Source organism: Periplaneta americana, chromosome 9 (assembly GCF_040183065.1).
Source record: "Periplaneta americana isolate PAMFEO1 chromosome 9, P.americana_PAMFEO1_priV1, whole genome shotgun sequence".
NCBI classification, from domain to species: domain Eukaryota; kingdom Metazoa; phylum Arthropoda; class Insecta; order Blattodea; family Blattidae; genus Periplaneta; species Periplaneta americana.
This window is the reverse complement of record NC_091125.1, coordinates 173,740,231-173,766,612: the sequence shown is the minus strand read 5'-3', so window position 1 is coordinate 173,766,612 and position 26,382 is coordinate 173,740,231. Positions and strand designations below refer to the sequence as shown.

General features: G+C 35.8%; 1 long non-coding RNA gene across 1 annotated transcript in view; it reads left to right on the top strand.

The window, feature by feature from the left end:
- Positions 1–8,071: 8,071 nt before the first annotated feature.
- LOC138705706 (uncharacterized) overlaps positions 8,072–26,382 on the top strand; it is a 347,007-nt gene continuing 328,696 nt past the window's right edge. Inside the window, exon 1 of the long non-coding RNA XR_011333736.1 lies at positions 8,072–8,963. This is a non-coding gene — a long non-coding RNA (uncharacterized lncRNA). The remainder of the gene's footprint in view (positions 8,964–26,382) is intronic.

The window sequence follows — 26,382 nt, the reverse complement described above, 5'->3', positions numbered from 1 at the left end:
GTGATTACAAATCAAAAGAGTGGTCGCACAGGTCCGTACCTGCTCTCGATGCCGAGATATTACTGAGAAATCTCTCGCGGCACGGTTAATTTTATACGAAACTTCGGCCGCCCTCATGCAAATAGCGAGCGGAGGTGACGTCAACGACCTTGGCCACACAAGGTGCACTGAATGATGACCTACTAGTAATGGAATTAGCATTCGGCTATAGCTGATAGTCTTATTTTACAACGCTTTATCAACTGCGATGACTATCTAGCGTCAGAGTGAAATGAAGGTGATAATGCCAGCAAAATGAGTCCAGAATCCAGCGCCGAAAGTTACCCAGCATTTGTTCTTAATGGGTTGAGAGAAAATACAGGAGAAAACTTCAACCAGGAAATTTGTTCCAAGTAGGATTTGAACCCGACTCGCTCGTTTCACGGTCAGACCTGCAAAGCGTTACTCCACAGCGTTGAACCTGTAGTGTTGTTACAGTAAGCATTTCAAGTTGTGTCATTTTTTTGTTTTTACACGGATCTCGAAAATAGTGCCCGTATGTCAAAAACATAAGTAAACCTTTCCAACAATAGCTTATCATCCTTCATTTTAAATTTAGTTTAATCTTTGCTGAACTCGAACCCATGTCTACATTGTTACGATGCATATTTTGATTTGGAAACCAAACTGCTCCAAGGAAACCTATATCTGAACTCTAGGATTCTGTCGAGGATTGCACTGCGGACCTCTAGAAAGAAACCAGTACATTCATTCATTCATTCATTCATTCATTCATTCATTCATTCATTCATTCATTCATTATCTTCCATAGATCGTACATGAGCAATGAAGCTTTAAGATGTGGAACAAGTCAAAATTTTACAATACTACAATTACAATTTTTACAAATTTTTACAATATTTTACAATTTTTACAGTTTTACAATTTAGTAATTTTCTACAATGATGAGATGATGTCCGAGGATTCGCCAAAAGATTACCCGGCATTTGCCTTTTGGTTGAGGAAAACCTCGGAAAAAACCCAACCAGGTAATCAAATCAAAGGGGTTGATGCCGAGGACTCGCCATAGACCATCCGGCTTCAGTCCCACGGCTGGGGAAAACCTCGGAAGAAACCATTCAATGAGACCAAAGGGGGATCCAACCCAAGCCCGAACGCAGCTCCGGATCAGCAGCCCAGCGAGTCTGCCGACTGAGCTACATCGATGGCTCTACTAAAAGTATACAATACATAGCCAATCAGATTATTAAATTTACAAACGCAAACGATCATTCATCAGTTGAGCTATACAGAGTAGTATTCATTTTAAAAGCATATACAATTCATATAAACTAGCCAGACTATAAGAACATGTACAATCAAATTAGTTCAATTTACAAACTTATTTTCGTTATAGCTATACAAAACAGTATAATTCATATGAAGTAGATTAATTCAATTTATAAGCTTAAACAATTCATCAGTTGACCTATACAGTATACTATTCAATTTACAGCACATACAATGCTCAGTTATCCTAGACAAAAATATACAATGCATAGTAACCAGATTAAGTCAATATAAAAACATATTTTAGTTGAGCTATATAAAATTGTACATGTCATTTAAGTAGAATAATTCAATACACTAGCATAAACAATTCATCAGTTGTGTAGAAGGTATGAGTATGTAGAAATTTGGTTAATTCTTTTCTGAACCTTTTCTCGTTGTTCTTCAAATCTTTAAGATAATTAGGCAGTGCATTGAAGACTGTTATACATGAATAGCGAACTCCTTTCTTAAAACAGCTTAGACTAACAGAGGGTAGATGAAGATCTGATTTATGTCTTGTATTAAAATGATGAATGTCTTGTTTAGTACTGAATTTATCTTGGTTCTTAATATTCAGCATCATTAGGGAAAGAATGTATTCACAAGGTAAAGGCAAGATTTCTAAGTTTCGGAAAATATTTTTACATGAGGTCTTTTTATGCACACCGACCATTATTCTTATAGCTTTCTTTTGTAAAACAAAAACGTGTTTAGCTTCAGACTAGTTACCCCAGAATATTAATCCATGTTTCATTACAGAGTGAAAATATGCAAAGTATGACATTTTAAGTAAGTTTATATCACCAATAGTAGATAAGGATCTTAATGCATAACAGGCAGAGCTCAATTTACGAGTAATACATTCTATATGCGTTTTCCAGTTCAAGTGATTATCCAATTCTAAACCAAAAAACTTTGTGCTTATAGATTCTTTGAGATGAATTCCATTTAGTCGAATACTGTAGGAAGATTAACTCCATATGTAGATGAAATTATTGGGGATCATCAGTGTGGTTTCAGGCGTAATAGATCGACTATTGATCAGATTTTTTGTATTCGACAGATATTGGAGAAAAAAATGGGAGTATAAGGGTACAGTACATCAGTTATTCATAGATTTCAAAAAGGCGTATGACTCGGTTAAGAGAGAAGTTTTATATAATATTCCTATTGAATTTGGTATTCCCAAGAAACTAGTTCGATTAATTCAAATGTATCTTAGTGAAACTTACAGCAGAGTCCGTATAGGCCAGTTTCTATCTGATGCTTTTCCAATTCACTGCGGGCTAAAGCAGAGAGATGCACTATCACCTTTACTTTTTAACTTTGCTCTAGAATATGCCATTAGGAAAGTTCAGAATAACACAGAGGGTTTGGAATTGAACGGGTGACATCAGCTTCTTGTCTATGCAGATGACGTGAATATGTTAGGAGAAAATCCACAAACGATTAGGGAAGACGCGGAAATTCTACTTGAAGCAAGTAAAGGGATAGGGTTGGAAGTAAATCCCGAAAAGACTAAGTATATGATTATGTCTCGTGATCAGAATATTGTACGAAATGGAAATATAAAAATTGGAGATTTATCCTTCGAAGACGTGGAAAAATTCAAATATCTTGGAGCAACAGTAACAAATATAATTGACATTCAGGAGAAAATTAAACGCAGAATAAATATGGGAAATGCCTGTTATTATTCGGTTGAGAAGCTTCTGTCATCTAGTCTGCTGTCAAAAAATCTGAAAGTTAGAATTTATAAAACAGTTATATTACCGGTTGTTCTGTATGGCTGTGAAACTTGGACTCTCACTTTGAGAGAGGAACATAGGTTAAGGGTGTTTGAGAATAAGGTTCTTAGGAAAATATTTGGGGTAAAAGGGATGAAGTTACAGGAGAATGGAGAAAGTTACACAACACAGAACTGCACGCATTGTATCCTTCACCTGACATAATTAGGAACATTAAATCCAGACGTTTGAGATGGGCAGGGCATGTAGCACGTATGGGCGAATCCAGAAATGCATATAGAGTGTTAGTTGGGAGGCGAGAGGGGAAAAGACCTTTGGGGAGGCCGAGACGTAGATGGGAAGATAATATTGAAATGGATTTGAGGGAGGTGGGATATGATGATAGAGACTGGATTAATCTTGCTCAGGATAGGAACCAATGGCGGGCTTATGTGAGGGCGGCAATGAACCTCGGGATTCCTTAAAAGCCAGTAAGTAAGTAAGTATTGTAAGAAACCTGAGGACTATTGTGTGTACTAAATTTGACAGCTCTGGTTTCATCAACATTAAGTGCCAATTTATTTGCATATAACCATTCATTCATTAGATTCAGCATAAGACTGATACGGGAAGACAGGTCTACCAACTGAGGTAAACTACTGTGAAATTGCTAGACATGGAAATTGCAACACGGTGAAGATTAAAGTTGCGCTTGTCGTGAGGTAAATTGTTGGGCATTGCGTTTCCTTGGCTAAGACTGGAGCGGAGTTGCTTGGTAACTCATTTACCTACTTGAAATCAAAAAGCTAGCTGTCACTCCAAGAAAGCCTGGAGGGTATGCAACTTCTCGGACAGCTCTTGCTGCCAGCTGACATTGTTTGGAACAACCAGATTCAATTTGCGTCGCAAGCACAGCGGTCAACCTGCGGTCCGCGGTTTGTTAACCACCCCTAGTAAATGCTATTACCATTCGACAGGGGTGTACAACGGTCCGGGTAATGACAACTGCAGCTGGTATTTATATGTAAAATGCATGTTGCTCGAAACAGTCTGGGGCAGTTGCCTCAGCAGTATGATGGCCACCATATTGCTGGCGGGTTCAAAACCGGAGCAGTGCGATGGACTTTAAAAAGATAGCAACCACCGGCAACCGCTGGGTCAGGCGACAGCGAGCTGGGGGCACTTTTGAGCCACTTGCCCTTAATTCAGTTTGATCCACTTTATGATAGGTGAAGGAGACCTTTGTAGGAACATTTCATTTTGTTGCTTTGGCAGTGAAGTTAGGTAACACAATTTTCAGTCATCTTTCATTAGTTTGAATACCTGTAGCCACTTTTCCTCCACTGAACTCACACACAATTGTTCAGTTCTATCTTCCGCAATCGACTTAAAAGGTAAAGTCATAAAATCTGTCAGATTCTTCTATGTTACACTTTGGCAAGAGCTTCTTCGCAATTTCAAGACTGCCAGTAATATCATTCCAGGCATAGAACAGACGTCCTCTTTTATCCGGACATGTCTTCCTTTTTAGGCCTTGTCCGGGGTCCGGGCGGATTTTTTAAACATCAAGAAATGTCCTCTTTTTCGTAACTTGTATGCCTAATATTTTGAAATTATCTGATTTGACGCCATTTTCAAATAATTTCCCTGTAGGTGGGAGCAGCATCGACGGAATATACTCTCTACCAACGATCACAACTCTCTTTGCTCTTCCTTGTTATGGTCGTTGATCACAGGTAGCTAGTAAATCGAGAGATCGAGGTGCGAATAAATCTAATTATTTTATGCTCGACCATGCCGAAATGTAGTAATTATACACCTGGTAGCAGACCTTTAATGCACCTCATTAAAGTACACCTATTCATTAAAGTTCAGGTGTTCCACCAATCAGAAAACACCATTGTAGCAATATGAAAGCGCAAGTATCGATTATTTTCCGATATGTAATCGAAAGACAACTAGCGAAACGTCACGAAAGCTGGAAATCCAATACTGTCGCAGAAGGTTATGTCCTGTTACTATAATAATTAGCGATAATTGTTAATAATATTCAAATAAATACAATTTGCCATCTCTTTTTTCAATGTCTAAATCAATTTCAAGGTTATATCAAGATTAATCTTTATTTTACTCTCTAGATTATATCAAAGTCAATGGCATTGGTTTCTCGGAAAAAATCAATACTTTCGCGTCTGCACACGTCTCACTCCGCAGTCAGATAAGAATAATATGAAAACTTATGAATAATAATTTCAAGTTAGAAATATGGTCGAGCGTAAAAAGTCGTATGAAACTTGCCTATAATGGTAATTAAGATGCTCGTATGAAGATTATGAAACGAGCGCAAGCGAGTTTCATAAACATACTCGCGTCTTAATTACTACCATTATAGGCTCGGTGCATAATGTACTATTATGTCGTCTTTAATAATTATAATTCCCTTAACTTTCATAATATGTAGCTAACTGTAAAATCACTATTATTAAGTTTTTCATAATTATTTTATAATAAAATAGATATTAACATACTTTTAAGTATCATATAAGCCTAAATCTGTACTGTAAATATTTTCTAATAAAATATATAGTGACGCAATTTAAAGTATAATATAGGCCTAAGCCTAAATCTAAGTACATATTCTCTGTCCTCTTTTTTCGAACAATGTCCTCCTTTTTGAAGCTTTGTGTCCTCTTTTTTATCGATGTGAATCTGGTCACCCTAAGAACAGGAAGCAAGCATGTGCAGCAACCTAATTATAGATAGGTATTACGGTATACTGTTGGCACCACTGCTTTCAGAATCGATTTATTCTATTTCGAACGATGTGAAATTTCTCCATGAATCGCGGCGGCTATGTTTGAATTGAGTAATAACGAAATAACGAAAAAACTGGGACTTTTCTCGTCCCGGATCCAGTTTGTCGGGACATCGGGAATCTTTATTATTCAAGTTAAGGAACAGGGAGCAAGCACGACCAGGAGTCTTATTTATTTATTTATTTATTTATTTATTTATTTATTTGTGTATTTATTTATTTGTGCATTTATTTATTTTTTATTTATTTATTAGTGTAGCCTATTTATTTATTTATTATTTATTTAATTATTTATTTATTTGTGTATTTATTTGTGTACTTATTTTTTATTTATTTATTTATTTCTGCATTACTTGTTTATTTATTAGTGTATTTATTTATGTAGTTGTGTATTTTTTATTTATTTATTTATGCATTTATTTATGTATTTATTTATTAGTTATTTATTTATTTGTGTATTATTTATTTATTTATTTATTTGTGTATTGTTTATTTATTTGTGTATTTATTTATTTGTGTACTCATTTATTTATTTTTTATTTATTTATTTATTTATGCATTTATTTATTTATTTGCGTATTTATTTTTTATTTATTTGTGCATTTGTTTATTTATTTATTAGTGTATTTATTTATTTTTGCGTATTTATGTATTTATTTATTTATTTGTGTATTTTTTTATTTTTTATTTATTTATTTATTTATGCATTTATTTATTTATTTGCGTATTTATTTTTTATTTATTTGTGCATTTGTTTATTTATTTATTAGTGTATTTATTTATTTTTGCGTATTTATGTATTTATTTATTTATTTGTGTATTTTTTATTTTTTATTTATTTATTTATTTGTGTATTTATTTTTATTTATTTATTTATTTATTTATTTGTGTATTTATTTAGCTAATAATTATAACAAAAAATATAATATAAACAGAAAAAAACTTTAGCTCACTCCTGAAAGAGTAGAACTCGTGCTCAGGGGCGGATTCCTGAATTTAAATTAAGAAATATGTAATACAATTTGTCTTATGTCTAATTATAGTTAGATATTATACTGTTGGTACCACTGCTCTCAGAATCGATTTATCCTATTTCGAACGAATGAAAATTGATACCGTTGTGTGATTTTTTTCTATGAATCGCGGCGGCTATGTTTGAATTGATTAATAATGAAAAAAGCGAGACTTTTCGCGTCCCGAGTCCAGTTTGTCGGGACATCGAGAATCTTCATTAAAAATCCCGGAAAATCGGGACGAATTGGATCCCCAACCTCAGCAGGGGCGTATTTTGCAGGCTACCGGGGCTACCGGCGGTAGCCCAAGGAAATTACAAAAGAAAAAGTTTATAAAATAACATAATGTAATAATTTTGTATTATTAGTTTTACCATAGTAATTAAAATTAAAGTAATTGTTAGATATATTTTGTGTAATAATAGGGTCAACGGTAGCCCAAACCCTTTAACCAGTATACGCCACTGAACCTCAAACAACATACAGTAGATCACATTGACAATGAGAAAAATATGTATATCGAAGGCAGGATTCGAATCGAAGACCGTGGTACACTATCTCAGACGTACCAACCTACTTTGTGATTTCTTAGGAACCTCAGTGTGAGACGCCTTGTACCTCCTCCTAGCGAATCTAACAAAATTCAGAATTCATCTTGCACTTGAGAGAACCGGGTTTATATCTGCCTCGAAATAGCAGCGAGTCCTGGTGCGGTTCCAGTAATTTCTTCCAGTAGAATGTCGGTTTTAAGTGGTGCAACACCACAATTACATTTCTCTGCAAATTATGCGACATTCCAATTAACCAAGTAGCTGATACAGCGGTACTAAATAAAATGTTCCGGATCGTTATGAGCCATCAAGCAGATTGGACATAGCTCGGCAAGACCGATTTACCCACAATGCTCTTTTCAAGCTTAATCGCCCACAAAATTAAATTCCAGAGCCCTCTAAATTAAATAAGAAAGTGTTCTACAGCGCTACGAAAAGTAGTCCGTCTGCTGCTGCACTCCCATTAAAAGGGTAAACAATGTTTTATAGTTAGCAAAGCGCATGCGCGACAATGGGGAATTCTGTTCAAGTGAAAACAGTGAGGGGAAGGAGAGAGAAAAAAAAAGAGAGAGAGGAAACGTTATATTTATAGTAGTCCAAGTCGCTTCGCGTTGCCATGGATACGACGCCGCCGTGCGGCTTGGTTCGCGACGCCCGTTGCAGCGTCATCAGTGCGTCCGAGACCGCCGCGGAGAGCAGCTGGCGCTCGTCGTGGTGGATTGCAGCAATCCGAGTCGCGTGCGGTACGGCTCAGTGTTTTCATTTGTTTTTTATGTTGTCCATAGCCGCCGTGTTCACTTCCGCTTTGTCATTTGTTTTTGTTGCGTACACAATGGTTCTGGTGCGTTTTTATTGTGGTAATGCCGTGTATTATTTTAATTAGTAGGCTATGTAAAACGTGACGCGGGGTTTGTAATGAAATCGTGTGAAGTTTATTATCTTAATTTAACTTGATTATATTGTTGACATTGTTATTATATCTCCTATTTCATCAAGGATTTTAGAAACCGTAAGTTCATAGCGCTTTTTTTGTTTTATCAGACACTACCAACTGTTATTGTAAATAAAATAAACAAAAGAAGTTTGGCTGATAAACAACTGAGAAATTATTAATAATTGTGAACCAAAATATTTGTAACAGCTAAACATAATAACTAGAGTTCAATGTAAAATAATAACCGGAGTTATAAATTAATAAATAAATCAGTGATTTTGTTTTCGAGGAGGGAATTGCTATTGGATGTCATGGCCTTCTGTTAGTGCTTAGACATAACTATGAATTAAAAAATAACAAACAATTTTATTTAGAATATAATCCCCACCAAAGACTTCAATGTCTTACAAATATCGCGAAAGCTCTCTTGTTATATTCCTCGTGGCTAGCTAAAAAGAATGCGTATAATATTTTAGTATTGCGTGTGTTGATGACGTAACAATTATTATGACGCGTGTGTGAAGATTCTGACAACTTCAATTTACGCTGTTGCCAGTTCAATAGGGTCCCCAGTGGATTAATCGTAGCTCCACGTGGTCTGCAGTAGTTAAGGTAAGTTTGCCTTCAGTTTATATTTTCTGTTTTTGCCCATAATTTATGGCGTTACTAGATATAAGATAACTTACGCAGTAAAAATAAGGTAGCCTATCAGGCGTATAGAAATATGTTCTCGAAATGTAACAGCAGAGGGAGTAGGGACATAGCTTCTAATTCACTCTCCTGTACTGTTCACACTGTACCTACTGTTGTCAGAGACTTTTTAGAAGCACTTACTTACTGACTTTTAAGGAACCCGGAGGTTCATTGCCGCCCTCACATAAGCCCGCCATTGGTCCCTATCCTGAGCAAGATCAATCCAGTCTCTATCATCATATCCCACCTCCCTCAAATCCAGTTTAATATTATCTTCCCATCTACGTCTCGGTCTCCCCAAAGGTCTTTTTCCCTCAGGCCTCCCAACTAACACTCTATATGCACTTCTGGATTTGTCCATACGTGCTACATGCCGTGCCCATCTCAAACGTCTGGATTTAATGTTCCTAATTATATCGGGTGAGGAATACAATGCGTGCAGTTCTGTGTTGTGTAACTTTCTCCATTCTCCTGTAACTTCATCCCTCTTAGCCCCAAATAGTTTTCTAAGCACCTTATTCTCAAACACCCTTAACCTATGTTCCTCTCTCAAAGTGAGAGTCCAAGTTTCACAACCATAAAGAACAACCGGTAATATAACTGTTTCATAAATTCTAACTTTCAGATTTTTTGACAGCAGACTGGATGATAAAAGCTTCTCAACCGAATAATAACAGGCATTTCCCATATTTATTCTGTGTTTAATTTCCTCCTGAGTATCATTTATATTTGTTGCTGTTGCTCCCAAGTATTTGAATTTTTCCACCTCTTCAAAGGATAAACTTCCAATTTTTATATTTCCATTTCGTACAATATTCTCGTCACGAGACATAATCATATACTTTGTCTTTTCGGGATTTACTTCCAAACCGATCGCTTTACTTGCTTCCAGTAAAATTCCCGTGTTTTCCCTAATCGTTTGTGGATTTTCCCCTAACATATTCACGTCATCCGCATAGACAAGCAGCTGATGTAACCCGTTCAATTCCAATCCCTCTCAATCTAGGCGACATAATATTTCCATTCCCATTTTCATAGTTTTTAACATAAAATATAACTAATACGTCTTTCGAAAAACGGCATTCTGAAATTTGCAGCATCCACTAAACGAAATTAATTCGTATGCGAGGAAATACCGTTCAATACGTAATGAAATGTAATGAGACAAGTTATCAGTACTGGAACAGAAAAGTACGGTTAGGAACTTTCATGGTGTCAAAACTAGTAATAAGGAAATTAAATTCATATAAGGGTTCATGTGTAGATAATATTGCCACTGACATTCTTGCAAGTTAGGTAGAATCACAGTCTACTATATACAGTCACGAAGCTTGAGTTTTGAGGGTGCTAAAAACAATAGACTGTGCCGGTACTATTTCGCATTGTCTGTAATGAGGCGATATTAGCGATCCTAGTGGTGAGCAACTATCTAATGTATGCATATTTACTACGTATTGAGCTTCGTGACTGTATATACTAGATTGTGGTAGTATAGTATTTGTTTAACTGATTATCATGTCATCGTTATTAAAATAATTAATATTGATATTCATAGTTTTCTGCCCAAGGGCAGGTCGTTCACTGCAAACCCAGCATTCTCGAATCTTTCTTCCTCGAACCTTTCACCATTCAGTTTCTTTTCAGGCAGTGACCCAACCATTTCCTTTTTATCTTTAGTGAAATTAGTAACATTAATTGCAATATAAGAATAACTAGGACAATAACTTATCATAACATTCAGTTATTTAACTTTTAAAATCAATAAATTGTATTGATGTATACTGTATTACTGATATACATGTCAAATTTCTAATTATGTAGTAAGCATCGGCCAAGCTAAGTTCCCGCAATAGAGGTCCAAATGTTATTAATATTCATTCAACCACTTCATTCACATTTTTCTGACCAAGGTGAGATCTTTCACTGCAAACCCAGCATTCTCCAATCTTCCCTTTTTTTTGCCTCCCCATAGTCTCTGCATACGATTCATATATCTTAATAACGTCTATCATCTGATATCTTCTTTTACCTCGAACAATTATCCCGTTCACCATTCCTTCCAGTGCATCCTTCAGTAGACAGTTTGGATAATTATAAAGATACGATGGAAGAGCCGTAACGTCATTGATGACGTCACGAACGTGTTTTTAACCAATATGACAGCCACATTGGATTAAATATAGTCGCCATTTTCGTAATAAATTTTACGAAAACCACAGGCTATAAAATAGGTAATTTTACCAAATTTTAGGGGGCTACATCCCCTGGACCCCCAAATGTTCACTATACTAACAAAAATTCCAAGCATATATCACAACGTAAAAAATAGATCACACAAGAAAACTCCTGTGGTTTTCATAAAATATCATGCAAAAATGGAGACTATATCAAATTAGTCCAATATAGCCAACGTTTAGGACACAAAAATGTTTTCGGCGTCAATAAAAAAGTCGTGGTTATCCATTTCAGATGCGCAAGAAGTAAGAAAAATTTACTGGGCCAGAATAAAATCACAGACATAATCACAAAATGTACTAATATTTAAATCAACAACGGAGCCATGTATATTTCCACACACAACACAAATAAATGCGTAGGATAATTAATTTCTCAGATCGCTTGCAAATCTTTGCCCTACACTTTGCTCCACAAACTACAAAAGCCTCCAAGAAATAAAACACTCTCTACACTTCTCAAATTATGAGCTAAATCCACAGTCTAGTATGTTATTATTTGCTCCTATTTTTAGATTATTTTTATCTTTATTAGTCTGCTTTATTACTCCTTTTTTTACTGGTTTTGTTTACAGTCATGAAGCTTGAGTTGTGAGGGTACTAGAAACAAAAGACTGTACAGGTACTATTTCGCATTGTCTGTGATAGGCGATAGTAGCGATCCTAGTGGTTAGCAACTATCCATGGATGCATATTTACTACGTATTGAGCTTCGTGACTGTATATACTAGACTGTGCTAAATCCCTGACCGCACATAGTCTATCAGATTGGCCATTCCCATGTTATGAAATGGCGATATATAAAAAAGAACAATAACTGGGAGTCCACAGTCGAAAATGTATCTTTGGTAACGATCGCTAGATGGAAGTACTGGTGCAAGTATTACCCATGCACTTTCTTCAGGACTATAACGTGATTTACTTTGCAGTCGCTAGATGGCAGCATAGTAGAATTTATTAAAGTTGCCCTGAAAGTGCATTAGGCTGGTCAATATGTAATATGTGTTGTCGCACGCCATGTATTCATATGAATTTTCAAATGTCAAAAACGACACGATATATCGCACAACTTCACTTATCGATCTATCGATCACAATACCGCCATCTTGTGACGTAATAACTTGTTACCAATGGTGTCATAATTTCCACGGATCTTTAAAATTACCGCAGTTCTTCTCGGCCAGTGACCTAGCAAATTTGTTTTTCTCCTCTTGATCAGTTTCAGAATTTATTATTATTTTTTGACCGACATTGTATTGTTCATTACTGCACTAACTATAACTTAGGCCTACGTATATTAAAAATTTTTTAATAAATATGCCTCTGTATCAGCTGTCCATAATTACCCCACCAGGGATAGGTATTATCAAGTGTCAGATTGACAAAATCTAAAAATTGGTACAACTCGTTTTCCATTGTATTACTTAAGGGGAGAGGATGGTATTTTTTTTTAATCTTTTTTCCTATTTGGTATAAAATATTAATTTTTTGTATGTAGAGACCTCATAGCTGTAGGAACTCAACCAAATATAAATATTTTGAAAAAAAAAATTATTTGGGGGCCCAAATTTGAAAAAAAAAAAAATATACACAATGAAGGATTGTACTAAAACCGATATATCTAAACCGTTTTTAAAGATAGATTCAAACAGTTTTTTTGCAATGTATTTGCAAAAGCATGCTCTACAAACTGTCTGTAACAGAATTTTGATATTAGTCCCTACGTTTGTAAAATAAACAATTAAAATTTAATAACAATTTTCTGATTTCCTTTCTAGCAAAAAAAGGACGTATTTTTAAAATGAAATCAATTAACAAAATTCTGTTACAGAGAAAAGTTTCCTAACAGTCTAAAGAATGTGTGTTCTAAATTTCATGCATGTATCTTTAATAGTTCAGAAATTATATACATTTTTGTCTGGCAATGTAGCAAAAAAAAAAAAAAAAAAAGAAGTTGCTGGAAACCGATAAAAGTGGGCGTGTAATTTAAAAATCCATAGGGCAGGAAGTTTAAAAATGACGTCCGATAAGGGCACAAATACCCATCTCAAACGTCTGGATTTAATGTTCCTAATTATGTCAGGTGAAGAATACAATGCTTGCAGTTCTGCGTTGTGTAACTTTCTCCATTCTCCTGTAACTTCATCCTTCTTAGCCCCAAATATTTTCCTAAGCACCCTATTCTCGAGCACCGTTAACCTCTGTTTCTCTTTCAAAGTGACAGTCCAAGTTTCACAACCATATAGAACAACCGGTAATATAACTGTTTTATAAATTCTAACTTTATCTTTTTTGACAGCAGACTGGATGATAAAAGCTTCTCAACCGAATAATAACAGGCATTTCCCATATTTAATCTACGTTTAATTTCCTCCCGAGTGTCATTTATATTTGTTCCTATTGCTCCAAGGTATTTCAATTTTTCCACCTCTTCAAAGGATAAATTTCCAATTTTTTATATATTTCCATTTCGTACGATATTCTGGTCACGAGACATAATCATATACTTTGTGTTTTCCTTGTTTATTTCCAAACCTATCTCTTTACTTCCTTCAAGCAAAATTCCCGTGTTTTCCCTAATCGTTTGTGGATTTTCTCCTAATATATTCACGTCATCCGCAAAAACAAGGACCTGATGTAACCCGTTCAATTCCAAACCACCTCTGTTATTGTGGACTTTAATAATGATAATAATAATGATAATAATAATACTATTATTATTATTATTATTATTATTATCATCATCATCATCATCATCATTATGTAACTTTTGGTGCAGCCAATATTTGAACGCTACATTTCTACTATATTTCACCACATTGAACTAATTTTTGTATTTGGAATGTCCCCTCTCAGTGTCCCTAACTCCCCACGCTCATTCTCTAGTGTGTTTTGTTGACTGGCATATACAGTATCCTTCCTCAGTGATCCCGATTTCGGTCTATTCTGCGGTGATATGTTCCTAATTTTTCGGTAAGCTATTAATATTTATTTCCTTACATTATTTCCGCTTAGATCTCCATTTTACCTCGGGGATGTCTTTACCGTGTTCATTGGAATTTCAGTACACTGTTACGTCACTGTCTACATGTCCGTGATCTCAAAACGTCATAGTTACGCGGTGGTATCGTATTACTGTAGGTACAAGATCCAAAAGACTGGAATGTCATACCAGATAAAAATAAGCAATATCAGCTTTCCTAAAGGCTTAATACTTCAGTACTCTGAAGTAGGCATTTGTCTAAACATAGTAGTCATGGTAACGGCTAGATTCTAGAACAATGTAATGGCCACACTGCATTTGACCGATTCTTTACACAACGTACTCACCGGGTGACCATTCTGCACGCGATCTAGAGCAGTGGAAACAAAAACACAGCCGCGGATCTAGTAAGACTGTGTACAAGCAGGTCGGAACTCGTAACAGGGGTGTACAGAATACAAACGCATTTTCCATGTTATCTTTTACCATTTGTTTTGATAGTTTTCTTAAATAATAATATAATGCTAATATTTTTAAATGTTTGGGTCTAAGAGGGATGAAGTTACAGGAGAATGGAGTATTGTATTCTTAACCTAATATAATTATGAACATTAAATCCAGACATTTGGGATGGGCAGACTATGTAGCACGTATGACGTAATCCAGAAATGCATATAGAGCGTTAGTTGGAAAACCAGAGGAGAAAAGACTTTTGGGGAGGCCGAGACGATAATATTGAAATGGATTTGTGGGAGGTGGGATATGATGGTAGAGATTGCATTAATCTTGCTCAGGATAGGAACCAATGGCAGGCTTACGTGACGGCGGCAATGAACCTCCAGGTTTCTTAACAGCAATAATAATAATAATAATAATAATAATAATAATAATAATAATAATAATAATAATTAATAAAACATTTATATTACCGGTTGTTCTTCATGGTTCGCTTTGAGAGAGAAACATAGGTTAAGGGTGTTTGAGAATAAGGTGATTAGAAAAATATTTGGGGCTAAAAGGGATGAAGTTACAGGAGAATGGAGAAAGTTGCACAACACAGAACTGCACGCAGTGTGTTCTTCACCTGACATAATTAGGAACATTAAGTCCAGATTGTTGAGATGGGCAGGACATGTAGCACGTATGGGTGAATCCAGAAATGCATATAGAGTGTTAGTTGGGAGGCCGGAGGGAAAAAGACCTTTGGGGAGGCCGAGACGTAGATGGGAAAATAATATTAAAATGGATTTGAGGGAGGTGGGATATGATGGTAGAGACTGAATTGATCTTGCTCAGGATAGGGACCAATGGCGGCTTTATGTGAGGGCGGCAATGAACCTCCGGGTTCCTTAAAAGGCAGTAAGTAAGTAAGTAAGTAAGTAAGTAAGTAAGTAAGTAAGTAAGTAAATCCAGACATTTGAGATGAGCAGACCATGTAGCACGTATGAGGTAATCCAGAAATGCATATAGAGTGTTAGTTGGAAAGCCAGAGGAGAAAAGACCTTTGGAGAAGCTAAAACGTAGAGGGAGGATAATATTGAAATGGAATTGTGGGAGGTGGGATATGATGATAGAGATTAGATTAATCTTGCTCATGATAGGGACCGATGGCGGGTTTATGTGAGGACGGCAATGAATCTCCGGGTTCCTTAAAAGCCATAAGTAATAATAATAATTTTTACTTGGTTATTTTACGACGCTGTATCGACATCTGAGGTTATTTAGCGTCTGAATGATATGGAGGTGATAATGGCAGTGAAATGAGTCCGGGGTCCAGCACCGAAAATTACCCAGCATTTGCTCGTATTGAGTTAAGGGAAAACCCCGGAAAAACATCAACCAGGTAACTTGTCCCGACCGGGATTCGAACCCGGGCCACCTGGTTTCGCGGCCAGACGCGCTGACCGTTACTCCACAGGTGTGGGCAATAATATAATAATAATAATATTAATAATAATAATAATTTTATTTATTTACTAGCCGTACCCGTGTGCTCCGCTGCACCAGTTAGAAATAAATATAAAGTAATTATATAATTAAAATAGTACATTTGATCCAGGGAACATTCGTGTTTGATAGAAGAATAAATCGTTTATTATGTTACTTAATTGAAATTGAATTAAACAATTAAAATGCGATCATTTTGATCCAGAGACCACTCATTTGGTCATAAAAATTAGTTTAAGAAATACAGGAAACGAATATACAGAATAGCCTATCAAGTTTTCTGTGTATAAGAATCTATTTTTAATCTTACCTGTCCTCGATTCACCCAGAAGTTACTGTAATAACATTATAGCATTATGTCCATCTAGAGAAACTACACTTTCCAATGGTGAAATAATAATTAATTATACAAATCGGTTAATTTAGCTTCCGATATTACTTCATAGAAACGCAGAAACATTATCTGTAGGCTATCTTTCATAGCTTTCGATTGTTGTTAACCAAGGCCCCTTATAGACGAAGTCATTTGTTTTTTAATTCATTACACGGCCTTAGATGGCAGTTATTTTAATTTTAAAGCTCATTTATCTCATTAAATATCAGTCCTATCAAAATTTTTCAAGGAACAAAACTTATCGCAAATTATTTTTAAAGAAACGTTTGTTATGTAACATTTTTCACAAAAATCAATAATAAGTGAAATATTTCGATTTATTTAATTCAGGCCCCCTAATAACCCCTCTTTTAAATAATGTATTTTGAATGCCATATAGCCTAAAATCTAAGTTACAACGAACTTAATTTTATTCCAATTTTAATCGAAATCCGTTCAGCCATTATCGCGTGAAAAGGTAACAAACATACAGACAGACATACAAACAAAAATTTCAAAAAAGCGATTTTCGGTTTCAGGGTGGTTAATTATATATGTTAGGACCAATTATTTTTGGAAAATCGAAAATTACCAGGGAAATTTCGGCTACAGATTTATTATTAGTATAGATCTATTTTGCTCTCCCATACCGAAATGGTTTAGATTATGACATTTTATATTTTGACTGTGACTCATTATGAACCAAAAGACGAAAATAAGGCAGTGGTGAGAACGTAGTGCCTAGCATCAAACTCGCTACAGACTGGCGTACAAAATTATTGGTTTTCACCGTCATTCAGTGGAACATATCTGGGCATGTCAGTGTTTGTTCCAGCATTGTGGGTATTGTAAAAAATCTGTCAAATACGGCTACAGTGTAACCACAGCCTTAAAGCGGTTGTACTGCCCCTTGAGTAGTCCCCTCCCTCTAGCGAAGGGGTGGTGGTTAGATGACTGTGCATCACGAAGTGAATTATCAGTGACATAGGCTGCTATTGCAAAACGAGTTGACGTGCCCTGCTTTCGCTTAATACAGAGTCATGAAAATGCAAGTGGAGAAGATACTAGCGCCTCGAAACTAAAGTTGTGAGTAGGCCAATCTGGAACATTCGACATTTTCACTCTTACGGCATAAACTATTTATTTAAAATACTGGAGAAAAAAGATTATGAAATTATGGTGCTGTAGAGAAAAGTACGACCTCTCATATCTTCAGCTGGGATACCGGCGTAGCTCAGTCGAATGAGGCACTTTCCTGTCGACCAGAGTTGCGCTCGGGCGTGGGTTCAATTCCCGATTGGGCTGATTACCTAGTCGGGGTTTTCCGAAGTTTTGAACAACCGTAAGGTGAATGTCAGGTAATCTATGGAAAATATTCTGCCTCAACTCACCAAATACCATCTTATCACCAATCTCATCGACGTTAAATAACCGAGTAGTTGATACAGTGTCGTTAGATAACCAACTAAAAAAACTGGGATACTTAAGCTAACAATATTAAGAAATAGTTAATAATTTATAAATTTCCGGTCAATCTAGAGCATCCATTGGCCACTGAACGAATATTGCACACTTCTATCATTGCCAATGTGGCGCTATAAACCAATTTTCGATACTTTCATCACAACCACAACACATTTCAAATCTTACCGTCGATATATAGAATTATTACTACATTAACACTTTTAGTACATCACGAAACATGTCGAATGTAATTATTGTGAAAGTCGCACATAGTGTCTTCTTCGAATTAGTAGTACAGGGACATCATTTTATTTTTACTTGCATTTTTATTGTACCTGCATTTCTGAATGTACTTCACTCTCACCCCTTCACTAATGTCCTTGCTCCCGTCACACACACAAACTTATGGCCGCTGTTGCATTCGAAGTCTTCAAGAGTGAAGTAAACACTGCAGTGTATAGTGTGTTTCATAAATATGATTGCGTTTTCTATAGAAGAAAGAACCTATATTAATAATATCGTACTAAAAAATTATATTCAAGAAACGATAAATTCAATTTCATAGAATATGCTTCAAAATGTTTTTAATAATATGCGTACTGAATTGTAATGAACGGCAACCATTTTCAGCAACTTGTTTAAAAATTCAGATTAGCTTTTTTTTTAATTGAGGTGGCTAGAAGCAAAGGAATGCTAGTGACATTTGTAATAACATGAGTTAAGTGCATCCAGTGTAAGCAAAAGTATCTAAAATTTTAGTGGCAAAGGGATATTTTAATCGCATCACACATTAAAATTTAAATAAAAATTTCACCGATTTTACGAAAGCTTAAATATTTAAACCCCATTTTCTCAAAAGTAACTTAAGTGCACTTACAGCCCTTTACTTATGACCACCTCAATTTAAATGCACTCTCTATATTGTATGATAACATCAATAATTAATATGCTAAATAAAGTAGACATTACATAACGAACATAGCCGCCTGAAAAGTTGAGTTTTTTTTTTTAATGTTACTACTCTACTGTATTTTGATAAATTCCGTAAAAGTGATGATCAAACTGAAAATCGTAATATCGTAATATCGTATTTCCCTACAACATAAATGGATACACTACTTTTCTCTTCTCCAATACCAAGTAAAATGATTTGTTTACATATTGCACTAGTAACATCAAACTCCTGTAATGGAAGGGAGCAACAGTGTTTCCGAGTATAGCCAGGTTAATGTTAAAAATGTTGGTAAAAATAAAGTGATGTCCCTGTATTAGTACGATCCACTTCCACTAGATGGAAACCGACACGATTGGCAGAGCCGGCAATACATGAAATCGAAATGATAAGTTACTAAATGTGAGGAATGTTACTACAGGTGTGTAGTATTATGTGACAGGTTAGGTTAGGTTTTATTAGGTGTGTAGTATGTGATAGGTTAGGTTAGGTGTGTAGTATTATAAGAAAGGTTAGGTTAGGTTAGGTGTGTAGTATTATGAGAAAGGTTAGGTTAGGTTTGATTAGAGTGTAGTATTATGCGTCAGGTTAGGTTAGGTGTGTAGTAGTATGAGAAAGGTTTTGTGAGGTTAGGTTAGATGTGTAGTATTATGAGAAAGGTTAGGTTAGGTTTGATTGGGTGTGTAGTATTATGTGAGAGGTTGGGTTAGGTTTGATTATATGTGTAGTATGTGACAGGTGAGGTTAGATGTGTAGTATTATGAGAAAGGTTAGGTTAGATGAGGTTAGGTGTGTAGTATTATGAGAAAGGTTAGGTTAGGTTTGATTGGGTGTGTAGTATTATGTGAGAGGTTAGGTTAGGTTGATTATGTGTGTAGTATGTGACAGGTGAGGTTAGGTGTGTAGTATTATGAGAAAGGTTAGGTTAGGAGTGTAGTATTATGAGAAAGGTTAGGTTAGGTGAGGTTAGGTGTGTAGTATTATGAGAAAGATTAGGTTAGATTTGATTAGGTGTGTAGTATTATGTAACAGGTTAGGTTAGGTTTGATGAGGTGTGTAGCATTTGACAGGTTGGGTTAGGTTAGGTTTGGTTAGGTGTGTAGTATTATGAGAAAGGTTAGGTTAGGTTTGATTAGGTGTGTAGTATTATGAGAAAGGTTAGGTTAGGTTTGATTGGGTGTGTAGTATTATGTGAGAGGTTTGGTTAGGTTTGATTATGTGTGTAGTATGTGACAGGTGAGGTTAGGTGTGTAGTATTATGAGAAAGGTTAGGTTAGGTTTGATTAGGTGTGTAGTATTATGAGAAAGGTTAGGTTAGGTTTGATTGGGTGTGTAGTATTATGTGAGAGGTTTGGTTAGGTTTGATTGTGTGTGTAGTATGTGACAGGTGAGGTTAGGTGTGTAGTATTATGAGAAAGGTTAGGTTAGGTGAGTAGTATTATGAGAAAGGTTAGGTTAGGTGAGGTTAGGTGTGTAGTATTATGAGAAAGGTTAGGTTAGATTTGATTAGGTGTGTAATATTATGTGACAGGTTAGGTTAGGTTTGATGAGGTGTGTAGTATTTGACAGGTTGGGTTAGGTTAGGTTTGGTTAGGTGTGTAGTATTATGAGAAAGGTTAGGTGAGGTTAGGTAAGATGTGTAGTATTATGAGAAAGGTTAGGTTAGGTTTGATTGGGTGTGTAGTATTATGTGAGAGGTTAGGTTAGGTTTGATTATGTGTGTAGTATGTGACAGGTGAGGTTAGGTGTGTAGTATTATGAGAAAGGTTAGGTTAGGTGAGGTTAGGTGTGTAGTATTATGAGAAAGGTTAGGTTAGGTGAGGTTAGGTGTGTAGTGTTATGAGAAAGGTTAGGTTAGATTTGATTAGGTGTGTAGTATTATGTGACAGGTTAGTTTGGTTTGATGAGGTGTGTAGTATTTGACAGGTTGGGTTAGGTTAGGTTTGGTTAGGTGTGTAGTATTGTGAGAAAGGTTAGGTTATGTTTGATTAGGTGTGTAGTATTATTACTATGTTGGCAACACTGAAACCCAGTGTTACATTAAGGAAATATGGCGGTATTCTTCATTCACACACTACGATTTTCGTATATAAGTAAGGTACGTATTTAGGACGGGTTGGATGGGCTTACAGCTCTCCCAGTGATCACATCAATTTCTACTGATCAGTACTATAAATCCAAGGCATTTTCAAGGTATTTTATCAAGTTCCTGTAGTGGCTGAGACATAAGAAAGATTCACCAAATTCCGTTTATATTAGAAGTGGAATAAGCTTCAAAACAACAAGCCAGGAATGTGAAGTGTGTCATTTGAAAAATGGTAACTTTTTCGTGAGTCATTAAGTAGAGAGCTGTGAGAATTGAGTACATGCATTAATTAATTTTATTACTATTGAATATCCAAACAAAAAGGGCCTTATTTAAGTCATTAATTGTATACTGATAGCTTTATTGATTTTAACATTTTAGGTGTAATAATTATGTATTGATATAAGCTAATTACACGCTTACAAAGCCACTATTCAAAAAAGAGGATAAAATATTTTTATGGCAGCGTTCATTATCAACCTTAATATATCCATAATTATTTATACATTATTCAGTTACGCAGCCAACGTGCATATCTGATAGAAAACAAAGGACACTCGAATAATTGATGTGTAACAGCTAGGCTTGCGTCTCTACACCGGCAATTTGAATAATCATAAATATTAAGTTTGTTAAGATATTCACCACCATATCCCACGTTACATTAAATACTGTATTAGTGTCAGTTAAGAGTAACACACTTTCAAGAGACTAGAAGAAATAACATTCATGCAACACCTTCCTTCGCTTTCTGTTGCTGCATTTACTAATAAATAGGGAGCGGATTTTTATGTCCTAAAAATTTTAAATATATTTATTTTTATGTGCTAAAAGTACGGAAATATTTGCTAAAAATAAAAAAATATATATTTTTTTAATATGACAAAAATACCTTACTTAGCTTGGGAAAAAAAAAAATGTTACTAGGTACTCACCAACCACACTTGAGTGCTAGTAGTTGGCCGAGAATTGCAGTGAACAACAAAGGTCATCTCCAAATGCATGCCGATTATCTCTGAACAACGACATTGTGAAAACGATCTTTCCACATCATATGACGTCAGACGTGCATATTTAAAGAGATGAATGTCACAATCTCATACACCGGCAATTTCACCTACAGAGACACCCTCCAATACTTGAGCAACTTTACACATTTTTTTATATCCACTGTTTTTCCCAAACACATTCTGGAATTTGTCCCTTAGTACTTGTACTTCTGAACCTGGTAGCGAGTCTAGTTTAATTCCCACGGCACGCACCTCCCTGTTTCAGACAACAGGTTTTTGGATGTTTCGAGTTTTTTTATGGTGTCGCACAAAAAGCTTAGATTTACTGATAGGAAAGACAAATTGTTTTTTAAACAACCATCTTTCAGTATATCTTGATGGATATCGATTGACGAAGCCCGATAACAGGAAATCACAACAAGATATATTGCCTTACTTGATAGACATGAGCGAGAGGCGAGAGATTTGTTTAAATTAAATAATGTTCATACCCGAGCTCTTATCTGTTGTGTTTCACAAACAAAGCGTGGAATGAAATCATCTTCAACAACAATAAACATTCCTAATTATGTGTTGCAAGATCTCTCCTCCTTGTCCATGTTAATTTATTCTCTAATAATAACACTGATATGCTGCCTAGCAGTTCTCAGAACTTGAGGCGATACTATTACGAAAATGGATCACGGATACACCACACAGCGCTTAGAAACACGAAGCAACCAAGAATTCTTAAAAAGATAACGTACTTCTGAGTGATATAGTTGATTTAGTTTTAAAATATTTAAAAGTTCTTGTAAAGAAATATTTAAGTAAAAAACTCCAAGATTTATGTGTTTATAATAGATTTCCTGAAAATATGTATTTACATAATTTTTTTGTGAAAATCTGTGTTTTTATGTGAAATAAAATTCGGTTTTTAAACTTGAAACTTCATGTCCGGAATTTTTAACTTTGTTAATTGTGTTTTATCACACGCAAAAATAATATTTAATTACATAGGAATCCGCTCCTTACTAATAACATGCTCTCTTTTTCGGTTTTTGAAATACGAGACATAGTGCTCAACAAATCTCGTGTCTCGTGACCAGAATATTGTACGAAATGGAAATATAAAAATTGGAGATTTATCCTTCGAAGAGGTGGAAAAATTCAAATATCTTGGAGCAACAGTAACAAATATAAATGACACTCGGGAGGAAATTAAACGCAGAATAAATATGGGAAATGCGTGTTATTATTCGGTTGAGAAGCTTTTATCATCCAGTCTGCTGTCAAAAATCTGAAAGTTAGAATTTATAAAACAGTTATATTACCGGTTGTTCTGTATGGTTGTGAAACTTGGACTCTAACTCTAAGAGAGGAACATAGGTTAAGGGTGTTTGAGAATAAGGTGCTTAGGAAAATATTTGGGGCTAAGCGGGATGAAGTTACTGGAGAATGGAGAAAGTTACACAACACAGAACTGCACGCATTGTATTCTTCACCTGACATAATTAGGAACTTAAAATCCAGACGTTTGAGATGGGCAGCGCATGTAGCACGTATGGACGAATCCAGAAATGCATATAGAGTGTTAGTTGGGAGACCGGAGGGAAAAAGACCTTTAGGGAGGCCGAGACGTAGATGGGAGGATAATATTAAAATGGATTTGAGGGAGGTGGGGTATGATGATAGAGAATGGATTAATCTTGCTCAGGATAGGGACCGATGGCGGGCTTATGTGAGGGCGGCAATGAACCTCCGGGTTCCTTAAAAGCCATTTGTAAGTAAGTAAGTGCTTAACAAATATGGAGGTTTGGATCAGCTGCGGACTTGGCTTTTTCGTTCCCTGTCTTTCATCGTATCCTTGAACTAAGGAAAAATGAATAATTTTTTTTTCCGAAATTTTTACGTCGAAACTATCACTAGCCTAGTTATTTACTTCAGCTGACGGCCCGTTTTCTGGACAAAATGTATTCAGAACTCCTTGATTTGAATGCATAAAAACTATAGTCGCGACGCTGTTATTCTCGGCGTGACTCCTCCTCTTTGCTTACGTCTTAGGAAGTTAAGGCTCTATAAAGTCTAGGTAGGTAGTATCGTTCGCCACTTTTGTTCTTTCGTTGCCGAGCTACCAGATGAGGAATCTATTTGCCACACCGTTAAACATTATCATGTCGTAGCTCCTATGATAATAAATCAAACGAACTGTAATTCAGCAAATAATTGAGCGGCAAATAACGTCCTTGTGTGCTTTCTGCGAACGCCAACGAAAGAGCCAAAATGGCGGGCGATTATATTAAGTATTTATCGAGCTTTAGGAAATGCATGACGTCATCAACAGCGAATCACAAGACGCACAAGTTTAAATGTAGCCGACCTGCAACGTGATTGGCTGCCGGAAATTAGAGCGACGGGACTATATTAAAATTGGGCGGAATACAATAATTTCATTTTATACAGTTACTAATCACTATTGTGAGCTGGTATATATTCATGGGAGACTTCAGTAGTATTAATAACAATAATGATGATAATAATAATGATAGTAATATCCTCACCAAGATTAATCGAGTCTCTACCATTACATCCCATGTCCCTCAAATCTAGTTTAATATTATACTTCCATCTACATCTCGACCTTCCCAAAGATCTTTTTCCCCCCTCAGGTCTCCCAACTAACACTCTATACGCATTTATGGATTTACTCATACTTACTACATGCCCTGCCCATCTCAAACGTCTGGATTTAATGTTCCTAATTATGTCAGGTGAAGAATACAATGCGTGCAGTTCTGTGTTGTGTAACTTTCTCCATCCTGTTGTAACTTCATCCCTCTTAGACACAAATATTTTCCTATGCACCTTATTCTCGAACACTCTTAATTTCTGTTCCTCTCTCAAAGTGAGAGTCCAAGTTTTACAACCATACAGAACAACCGGTAATATAACTGTTTTATAAATTCTGATTTTTAGCTTTTTTTGACAGCAAATTACAGTAGATGACAAAAGGTTCTCAACCGAGCAATAACAGGCATTCACCCTATTTATTCTGCGTTTAATTCCCTCCGCAGTGTCACTTATATTTGTTACCGTTACTCCAAGATATTTGAAAATAGTAGTGATGATGATAATGATGATGATGATGATGATGATGATTTCTAGCGACCATTTCATTCCACTATCCCCTGAATCCTCCTCATTGTAAAGTATAAACTAAGTGGCACAATATACTTCAGGAGGTAGTGTGTGTGTGTGTGTGTGTGTGTGTGTGTGTGTGTGTGTGAAACAAATTAAAGCAATTCTGGTTCCCATTGTGCTTTCAAAGGACATAAATTGAATGCAAATGGACCGGGAAATGATAAAGAACCGGAGAAACGTTGAGGCGAGCTGTCGCGCGGGGCTCGAAGCCCGGAGTGCAGGATATCGCCCTCCCTGGGGTTCATTTAGCCACTGCCCCTCGTTCATTGATAGATGTGCTATAATAACTCGCTGGACGCACAAAGCATCAATTCATATAAAAATAAAACCCGACACACGTGCTGGGGAATTATGGACGTCCCACTGCAACAACGGCATAACGGACAAGCTGTGATCAAAGTGTCGCCGAATCCATTGATCTGTGTAGGGATCACCCTCTGAATATGAACGTTCTGGCATATGAGTGAAAGCTATTATATCCTGTGTGGTCGTGAGTGCAGACCTGGTCGTAGTAATTATCAGCAAACACCAAATGTTAACAATATTAAACTTAAATCAGTAAAGAATCGAAAGCAGCAATAAAATATTACGTATATGTTTCTACGTCACATTCCAGACATCTTCCAAGATTTCCGGTAGACTGTAGTGGATGTGATAGAGAACTTCGAGTCAATGATGTCGTTGTTCTTGAATTAAAATGTAACGTTATTTTACCATCACTGAATGACCTTTGAACTTCAACACAAACGATAAATGAGGAATATAAATTAATACAGTTACCATTTATCGTATTCCAATATAGTCAACAATGTAAAAGGAAGAAACAACAATGTTACTGTTATCACCTCATCGATTCTTGAGTAACCTCTGTGGTTTAAAAGGAATGTTGAATAATGAACTACAATAAATTATTATAAACATAATCTCATCGTCTATAAAATATAGCCTCTGCAGTTTAAAAGGAACGTTAAATAAATAATTACAATTATAATTATCATCTCATCGCCTATGAATAGCCTCTGCAGTTTAAAAAGAACGTTAAATAAAGAATTACAATTACAATTATCATCTCATCGCCTATGAATAGCCTCTGTAGTTTAAAAGGAACG